Here is a 7,546-nt window from a genome sequence, read left to right as displayed (position 1 = left end):
CGCCGTAATTATTTATATAATTGTGGCAACCATAATATAATAAAGTTAATATTCACATGATTGCCGCAATCATATATGTGATTGTAGTAAATAAATATATGTTTATGGCAATCATGTTCATGATGAATCATTACTATATAATATGTTGTTCTTAGATTATGATACACGGAAAAAATTATATTTCAATTCAAACATTTATCCCATATTGAATAGATAATTTTCGTAACTGAAACACAAAAAATAACAAAAATGTGTTTTCAATTACGAAAATTATCTATTCAATAATTTTTGTATTTGAAATTCAACCAATAACGAAAATTGTATATCCAATTGTCAAAATAATCAAATTCAAAACTCAAAATTCAATAGAAAATATTAAGAAATTTTGTTCTTGAGCAAATGAATACTTGATTCAATTATAAAATAATTGAAACCAGTACAATATGTGACAAATATTTGAATTGAAACGGTTTAAGAAATAGTTTTTTCTGTGTATAAATAAGCCGAGAACAACATAATATGGAAAATCCTTAATAAAAAAATGGTTGCTGCAAACTGTACTTATTTACTGCAATCATATTTCTACAATCATGTGAATTGTTACTTACCCATACTCCAATCATTATAAATAATTACAGTGAAAATAGTATTGTTCAAAAACATTTTAAAATGATTACAGCAAACATTTACAATACAGTTCTCCAAGATTATATGGAGGAAAAAAATTTCAAGGTCCCTCCCACTAGAATTATTCTATGTATGATAGAAACACGTTGTGTAAAATGTTAGGATGATAGAATAACGTTAACTGGTGCTGTAAGCCCTCTGAAATATTGAGGTGCATTTACAAGGGCAAAATATTAAATTTTTTCAGTTTTTGTAAAAATTTTGCCATTAAATAATTACGTTTGAAATTTTATTTAAAAGAATTGAAATGTGCAATTGTCATTCTAATGAGATATAAAAGACAAAAATTGGTTAAAAAATTTTAAAATTATTAAAAATGTTCTAGGCCATTAACGTGCCTCAGGCCATTTGAAGAAGAAATGTAGGAATAAAGTTAACATATTTTGAGAAATATTAAAATCAAAATATTAAAAAGAATATTAAATATTAAAATATTTTGAGAAATATTAAAGCAAAAGTACATTTTTACTTAAAATATCCATAGTTACTTGTATATAAGTTTTTGTCTTCGTAAAAAAATTGGGATTTATTGAGAACATAATAGGTAATAAAAATATGAAAAAAAATAAAAATCCGGCGCTATCTGGGTTAAGTAAAACCTATTCAGAATATTATAATCCAGATAATTTTAAACATAGTCTGAAAGTTTTACTAAAATCGGAAAACGTTAACCCCTAAATCGTGAAGGTCAAAAGTCAAATTTTCCAATATTTTGAATTTCTCATGGAAAGATAGCGAAATGTTATATACATTTGAACCGCTTTCGATGAAACTTGAGAAAAATATAACACAAAGTCTAGTATTTATAATAACAGTATAAAAATTAACCCTTAATAGCACATGGAGTTAAAATGGCCTTCAACTTTTAAATTAAATTTTCGCAATTTTATTTTTTTGGAATATAAATAAACTCTAATCGAAATTTTGATAAAATTTTAAATATTAATTCCTGCAATCATACAAAAATTAATTAACAGGTTGTTATTTGGAACTCGAGTGTGAAGGTGCAGATAAACAAAAAGTGCAAACTAAGGGCAAATGTTTGAAATATTATGTATTAAAACTAATTGATTTTAAATGTGACCAAAACTGTCTGTCTTACTTATGCTAAATATTATTTGAATTTAAAGAATATTTTTTAATATTTTATGCATATAAAGTTATAAGGATTGTATTGTAAAATAAGGCTTAAAATGTTTAATATATTTATATGTAAATACATTTTTGTGAAAGTAAATTAAATTACAGAAAGTACGAGGGCTACTAATTATATTTTGAGAAATAAACAAATACTTGTCATCCAAGTTTGCATGTATTTGAACACGAAATCGCAGATTAAGGCTATTGAACCACTAAGACCCACAATTTAAGTTTTCCCTATATAATACCTTGTAACTCAAACTCTGACGACATCAATTCCAATTTACTGTTTTCAATTAAATATATTTACCTATTTCTTTTTAGTTTTTTACTGTTAGTTTTAGCAGTAATTCCTATTTAATCCTCAGATATATAAACTGTCTGTTAACAAGTTATTTATACATATAAATTTTGTATTTAAATGAAATGAATGTAGGTGGTTGGTTGGCATTTATTTTACTTTACAAATACTTTGTTCGTACTACTACTAAATAAAAAGCATTTATATTGAAATTTCTAAGGTGATTTACATGGGAAAATGTAAATGAAATATTTGCTGCTTCTTACACATGTAACACACATGAATTTAAATTGAAAAGAAAAGGTTAACAACTGCAAAAAATTATATAGAAAAATGTTTAAATAAATTAAATTCTTTAAAATAAATAAGAAAATCTTTTTTGATATTTATGGTTTCCATAGCAAATTTTTTTGTCAAAGCAAATAGGAAATTGATTTACAAATATGTATTTTATTGAAATATCTTAAGCAAATATATGTATCTACTTCTTGAAATAAAAGTTTAAATAAAAATTAGTAGTTATGATTGCCATAAATATAAAAAGTTTAAATAAATAATTTGTTTTGTCATACAAGTGCTATTTAAAGAATTTTTATTTATTTTAATGTTAATTTGCGACACTTTTAACAACTAATTTGAAACTAATATCTACCTGAGTATTAGGTATCATCATCGTCTATACCGAAAAAATGATAATTATAAAAAGTTTCCTTTTTAAATTTGTATATAAGCTATATGGTTTGGTGCAGCGAAAAATGTAATTGATAAAATATATATGAGCAATTCCATATCATCGTACGCGACAGTTGTACGCCTATAGAGTGAAATAGATTTTGCAAAAATAAGAGTATCTGAAAAATAATTTGGTCTTTATGTTCTATTCAGAGGGTACTATATTTTAAAATAATAAAAAGTTCTTTCGAAATGTTTTTGTCCAAAATATTGAGCGAAATAAGCGAAAATATTCGAATCGTGAGAGGCGTTAAGTTTTCTTTTAATTTCGTACACTAAACAAAATATTTTTCCTTTACAATCCATCATATTTAAACAAAAACAATCTTTGGATGTTTTTATAATAAATAAAATTTAATATCGTACGTGACATACCGTACGTGACAGATTTTTCTCTTATAATAAAACAATATATATTCTGTAAATATATGTATGTATACAAAAACTAAAAAAATTAATGGAAAATATACATTCGGCTTCAATAAAAAATTTGACAATAGCAAAAAAAACAATCAGAGTCAAATTCATTTCATACTACAAGCTAATTGGGAGCCTAGTTTTCGCCACAATTTTAGCTTAAAACATTAAAAAATTAAATATAATCAGTTGAAACTATTATTTTTGTCTTTAAAATGTTGTAATATGATCTAAATGCTTTAAATAGTAACATTTTATTATTTTCTTCTATTCAAATCATCTTGAAAAAAAAAATTTCAAGGGTTTTTGTGTTTTCAGTCGTGGTATCGGAATTGCCCATATGGAACATTTAATTTGCAAAACTATCGTTAGTTTTTTGGGCAGCTCTTATTTTTAAAATTTCGACGTTTTAAGTTTGACCTATGGTAAAAGGATTCAACATTTTTTCACGATATACAATAAAAAAATATTAATAAACAAATTTATATAACACAAGTAAGAGTGCTATTCGGCTGTGCCGAATCTTATATACCCTTCACCAAATTACACTTCAAAATTTTAAATATTTTTAGGTAAACAAAATAAAATTTTTTTTCCAGTTGTTTTTTTAATTTTTTGGAAAAAAAAATTTTCGATTGTTTTTTTAAATTTTAAAATTTTTTTTTTAAATTTAAAAAAAAAATTTTTTTGAAAAAAAAAATTTAAAAAATGGTTTTCCGACTTTGACCCATTGTAGGTCCAACTTACTATGGTCTTATATACGTCGTTGCAAATGTCTTTGAAATATCTATCATTAGATATCCATATTGTCTATATTAATAATTAATAGGTCAAAAATCGAGGTTGTCTTGGTTTTTTCCTCATATCTCAGCCATTTGTGGACCGATTTTGCTGATTTTAAATAGCAAAATTCTCGAAAGCATGTCTGACAGAATTATTGAAGATTTGGATCCCGAAGATATCTGGGGTTTTCAGAAAATTCATTTCAACAGACAGACAGACAGACGGACATGGCTTAATCGATTCCGCTATCTATAAGGATCCAGAATATATATACTTTATAGGGTCGGAAATGAAAAATGTAGAAATTACAAACGGAATGACAAACTTATATATACCCTTCTCACGAAGGTGAAGGGTATACAAATTTAAAATTCGCTGAAAATATACTAAACTATTTGGCAAATTAACTCGAAGTTTTAAAATATTTTTCATATTAAAAAAATTATACAAATGTTCGTAATTTTCGGAATATAAAATTCTATTGAGGCTAAAGTTAAACGAGTGAAATTTTAACATTCTTGAAAGATTATGCAAATATTCCAAATACGTAGACCAGTTTGATAACTTAAGTTTAGTTAGATGTAGCATTACAAGAGAGAACATCACTTTTCATTGTTGAACAATATTTTAAAAATAATGAAAGTTTGGCGTCCACCGTTCGAGCAAGATCACATTTTCACAATGATTACATAACGAGTCATCAAGTATGCGGCATTTTGGGTAAAGGTCACCGACAAAAAATTGTCAAAAATCAAATGAAGACATAATGTGTGAATGTTTTTTTTTTACATGCTAACACATTTCATTCCGTCTTACTTAGATCAAGTGGTGTAACTCGATTGGATTTCATTTTATAAAGTCATTTGACGTAAAATGTGTATGTCAACATTATTTTAAATCCAAAAACGAATCAAACCAAATTCGTATACTCTGTTCTGAAGTGATGCGATCGAAACAAATAGTAGACGGACTTCTCAACCACTACTTTATGTAGTATAGTTTATAATACATAGTTATTGCAACATATAGCCGAGCCTTGGCATGATGGATTATTATGGTCTCATGTCTGGTCGCATATTCTGGGCGTTTTTCGGCGCGAATCAGTTGCATTCGGTAATGATTCCCTGTGATGGTCTGGCCAGATTTAAGCAGCTCATAGTAGATAGAATCCTTTCTATCTTCTATCCTACATCTTTGTCTTCCGTGTCAAAATCATTACTTCTAAATCGCACAAACCATCTCTCGCATTTTGAAACCGATGGAACACATTCACCATAAGCTTTGGTGAGCAATTGGTGTGCTTCAGCGGCACTTTTTTAAAAATTATAGAAGTAAAGCAAAACTTCCCGAATATCACGCTTTGTTGGCACAAAACTGGATATTTTCGATAACTGAGTGAGAATAAATGATAGATATGTACCCTTCAAAATTACATATAAGTTATAATGTCACTTTGAAGGGTAAAGATTCTGTTGTGAATCCCGCATTTTTAAGTTATACACCCAATAATTTAAATGTCATTTGTTTCTATATACGAACATATATAAAAACTAGTTGTTTACCCGGTTCACCTACTATTCTGGCAAATTTCGAATATTTACCAAGCTCATACATATTTACTCTATTAAGGGTTAGATGGTGTTTTAAAGTCTACTGCTGTCTTTATTATTTTAATTGATATGAAAGAATCCGTTTAATAATTGTATATCCCCTAAAAATTTAAATTTAAAAAAAATTCCTTCTTAGAGAATCTACTTGCTAAGAGTCGGAATTTCATGTCTATAGTTTTATCTATTTGGGCTCTATGCTGTTAAATCATTATTACACTTCTTATTACTATTGATCAACTTAAATATTTTATTATGCTTCATAATGTAAGCAAATGACCCTTAATATTTGTGTATTTATTGAAAGGGTATAATAAAGTTATTTATGGTTTTTGTGACAACAAAATTCCATTTAGTTAAAGTTTTACTTTTATTATTTATATAAAATGACAGACATTATTGGTTTATGTGATTTCTCTCAAATTCATTTATTTGAAAATATTTTAGTGTATTTTCGTTTCTTTAACAAATTCTTTGTTTCCCAACATTTGTACATATTACAAAAGTTAAATTTTTTGCACCCTATCAATTGCATTGATGACATACATAAACCAATACGCCATTAATGATTTCACTGAAAAATGGTTGGTGTTTCAAGGCTTCCAAAGATACTTTTAAAAACTTCTGCATTACATAGAAGTAGTTAAATAATAGCTGACTTATAAGTAAATACTAGCATATTTGATTCTCAATTCACAATAAAAAATAAATTGAACTGAAATGCACACAAAGAATCATTATGCTATATCATTGAAATAGCAGCATAGCCGTGAAATAGCCATATTAATTATTTGAGATTTCTTTCATTTTAGTTAAATTTAATTTTTCCCGCAAATACTGTCACAGTCTTTAAATTTATTTACTGTTAAACTATTCAGTTTAAGCAGTTTACTGCATATTTTGTTGTTTTATAATAGAAATAAATTTCAAATCACCACACTCGATTTTTATGTAGAGTGTATGGCATGGCACCATTTAATCGCTTTTAACCGCTTATATTTTTTCCCTGTAATATGTTATTTTTTAACATCTTTCCGTAAACTTTTACTGTCCTTATGTGCATATTGTTGGTCGGTATGTTGCTTTAGAAGGTGATTCCATATATTGTATTCATAAATGTTTTGTTACTTTTTTTTGTATGTGTGTGTTTTTTTAAGGTATATAAAAAGGAAACGGATGTCTGCTATAAACGGATGTAAAGTGCTTCACCTTTTATGTTTCTAAGTTTTTTCTATGTTTTATGGAATGGGCATTATTTTTAAGGGCGTTGTTGTTTTGTTAAATAAAATTTTTGTAATAGGGAAGTTGATTTAAAGTTATTTTTGAAATAAAAATTTAAAAAAAATTAACCTTTTGGTTAGGTCATATGATAAATATTAAATAATATTGGACGTATGATTTAAATTTTAGGATTGCGTATCTTTTAAATGTGGTTAGGCATATGCGGGAAGTTTAGCTTTACTTCTATAATTTAAAAAAAAGTCCGTTGAACCATACCGATTGTGAATGGGTTCCATCGTTGCGAGAGATGGTTTGGTTGGCACAGACCAGCCAATAAAGCCAATGACCAAGAATTGGAGGCATTACTCCATGAAGATTGTTGTCAAACTCAACAAGAGCATGCAAAATCTTTGAGAGCTACTCAAGCAGCAATTCCAAACTGTTTGCATGCAACAGGATTCACCCAAAAGCAAGGAAATTGAATACTATTCGAATTGAAGCCCAAAAGTCATTGAAAGACGAGTATGCATGTCCGAAATGATATTTGAAAAAGAAAATTATTTTTAACCTATTTTTTATCTATATCTGAATTACAAAGTCGTTAATATAAACAATAAGGATATCTAATGATAGATATTTCAAAGTCCTTTGCAACTAC

The sequence above is a fragment of the Calliphora vicina genome, chromosome 4, assembly GCF_958450345.1.
Source record: "Calliphora vicina chromosome 4, idCalVici1.1, whole genome shotgun sequence".
Lineage (NCBI taxonomy): Eukaryota > Metazoa > Arthropoda > Insecta > Diptera > Calliphoridae > Calliphora > Calliphora vicina.
Note: the sequence above shows the minus strand (reverse complement) of the source record.